The sequence below is a fragment of the Quercus robur genome, chromosome 12, assembly GCF_932294415.1.
Source record: "Quercus robur chromosome 12, dhQueRobu3.1, whole genome shotgun sequence".
NCBI lineage: Eukaryota > Viridiplantae > Streptophyta > Magnoliopsida > Fagales > Fagaceae > Quercus > Quercus robur.
The window spans coordinates 20,744,447-20,747,655 of NC_065545.1; the positions used below are offsets into that span (position 1 = coordinate 20,744,447).

General features: G+C 32.9%; 1 pseudogene; it reads left to right on the top strand.

Annotated features, from left to right (window-relative positions):
- The first annotated feature begins 426 nt into the window (after positions 1-426).
- LOC126708277 (zinc finger A20 and AN1 domain-containing stress-associated protein 5-like) lies at positions 427-2,162 on the top strand (annotated as a pseudogene).
- Positions 2,163-3,209: the final 1,047 nt, after the last annotated feature.

Below are 3,209 nucleotides of genomic sequence, written 5' to 3' on the forward strand. Positions count from 1 at the left end.
TTTTGTCAAAATAATATTTGGGTTTTTGTAAATAGGTGCCAAAGTATTATTGGGCTTTATGAGTAGTTGCCAAAAATAATATTTGGGTTTTGTAAAATAGGTGCCAAAATAGCATTTGGGCTTTGTAAGATTTTGTAAAAATATTATCATGTAGCAATGGGCTTTTAAAGGTGCCGTGTAGTAACGGGCTTTAGAGGTACCGTGTAACAACAGACTTTTAAGAGGTGCTGTGTAGCAACGGGCTTTAGAGGTGCCATGTAGCAAGAGGCTTTTAATAGGGTTTTGTTTGGCTTTTTGGATTTTTCCCACAAAGTAAATGATTTTGGGCTTTTTTTTGTGAAGATAGTATAATTTTGTGGCCCAATTTGGTATTAATGTGATAGGTAATTTTGTGGAAAGCCCAAGTTGGATAATATGTAGGATATAATGGGTAATACTTGTGAAAGGGCTCAAGGTAATTATGGGGCTTATAGAGGGAATATTTGTGGGAGCCCAATAACATGGAGAATATTTGAGTAATATGTGGGAAATATTTATGTGGGCTCAAAATAATTTATAGACTTGTGTGGGTATTTTTTAGTGAGTGGGCTAACGAAATTAGGGCTTGAAAATTTGTACCTCAACAATATATTTTTTTTTTTTTTTGTTTTTTTGGAGGAAAGTACCTCAACAATGTTCATAGTACAGTTTTACATTATTACAATTTAAACATTTTATGAGCCTATATTAACCAAAATGATATGGGATTTTATATAAAAACTATCTTGATATTTATCTAAATATTAAATTAATTCATTCCATCCATAAATAAATTTTGACGTTGAAAAAATAGATTATTTAAATGATAAAATCCTAATAAGTAAACATCTATAATATAATAATAATGATATTGTTTGTGGATTTTCTTACTTATCACTTAATGTTCAAATGAATAGTTTTTATTATTTTAAATTTGTCTCAAATCCTATATATATTCACATGTGTACGTGTGTGATTGCATGCGCATATATTTTTTCCTCTCCTTGAAGCTAATGAATTCATATTATAATTTCACACCTGATGTTAATCACTGCTAGATTGGCATTTGGCAAGCTTTGATTAGTTAAATACATGAACTAACTAGAATCAAGGCATGAAATTCTCCATCCTTCCCACAAATATGCCCATTGTCGGTTCTGATGGTTTGATAGCATTGCATCCACAATAGTGGTGCTAAATAGCTATATTACTATTTTTAGCACCACCGATACTTAAAAAGCATGCTGCAGTAGTGGTGCCATAGCTAAAAATTTTTAGCTAAAATTTATTATTATTATTATTAAACTTCTCGCTCTTCTCCAAAAACCTCAAAGCTCATTCCGATCCAAAACACCATAGCTCAGAAAATCAGAAAAGAAGAGACCGAGTTCAAGGTACACGAGAAAATCCCTCTTTGTATCAACAATTGCAGTTTCACCAGTAATTCGACCACCAACAACATGTGCTAAAACTGCTTCAACACCTCGAATTCACCACCAACAATCACCACAAACCCAAACGGAACAACAACAACAACAACAACAAATTCTTCATCATCAACAACAATGATGACCGTTTCAACAATGGCCTCTTCGTCGACGAACAAGTTGTTGAAGGTTCATCATAGATCTAGTGTGAGTTCGTTCAGATCTACTACTATGGAGGTGTCGAGCAAGGACGTTGTGACGACGACGGCGGTGGATCGGGTTAGATTGGAGGGGTTCAGTTTTGGATTCATATCAGAGGTGAAGAGAGAGGTGAATCGGTGCTTCGATTGCAGGAGGAAGGTAGGGTTGACCAGATTCCGGTGCAGGTGCAGCGAGCTCTTTTGCGCCGAGCACCGGTACACTAATCGCCACGTATGCAACTACGATTACAAAGCCACTGGTCGCGAAGCAATCGTCAAGGTAAAGATATATTATTTTATTGTGTTGTTTATATTATTTTAGTGTGTTGAAAGCTAAAATTAAAACCACTAATGTTGGATGTTTTGTAAAGTGAGAAGGCAAAATAAATGAACTTTTTATGATGCCAAATAGCTAAAAAAATAGCTCCACTATTGTGAATGCTTATAAAACTAGTCCAATGTGTACTTTTATTCTTCTTATTTCTGTTTTTGGACAAAGGTTAATTTGTATTGTTAAGTATTATATTTAGGTCAAAAAATTACAACCCACGTTGGTACATAGTGGTTCATATTTGACTTATTGTAGGCTCTATTTGGTGGGGGCGTTTTCTAAATGAAAACTAGCGTTTTTGATCAAAAACACTGTAAGCTATGCATTTGGCATTACGGTTTTTGAAAAATTACATTTTTGAAAACTCTGAAAATTCACGTTTACGAAACACAATGGTGGATAGCTTTTTAAAAAACCAGGTAAAAAACGCAACTATCATAGTCTGTTGAAGCTTGAAATTCCTAAAATAACCTCACAAATACTAAAGTCTTGCCTGCTACCTTGCTATCATCTATCACCTCTAGGCCTTGCCACTATCTAATTCTGCTCGGCTTTGATGAAATTTCTTCTCTCTAGCTTTTTTCATTAATTGAATATTCTGGGCATGCAAAAATTACTTTGGTATGGGATGAGATTGTGGGTGACGCAAAGAAGATGAGTCTAGAGAAACTTGGATGCAATTGAATGAATTTTTTTAGAAATTACTAAGGTTAGATGCGGACCATGTGATTGGCAGTAAAGGATTTTTGTCCAGCTACCCAGCAAGTGAAGGAGAAGCTTGAGGTAGTAGGAGATAGACATTGGGAAAGATAAAAATTAGGTGTCCTTCTTGTGTAATTTTTTATTATTATAATAACAAAAATAAATTACAATATTAAATGGAACCATATTATTATTATTATTATTATTATTACTATTACTTTCTTTATTAAATTTTTTATGGGACGTTTTCCTATTATTAAATTATTAAATAAAAAAATATATATTATTACTCATATAATTATCATTACAACATAGTCCGTCATGTCCTTTTTTGTAATTTTCTCAAAACAATATTTTAGAACAACATGTTTTACCAAACACTCAAATAGAGCTTTAAAAACTGAGTTTTCAAAATGTTTGTTATAAAAACTCTATTTTTTGAAAATGCATTTTTTTTAACGGCTTATCCAAATAGACTTGTAGTCTTCTTACGTATTGTATGCGTATATACAAAGGAAACCAAAAGTATTG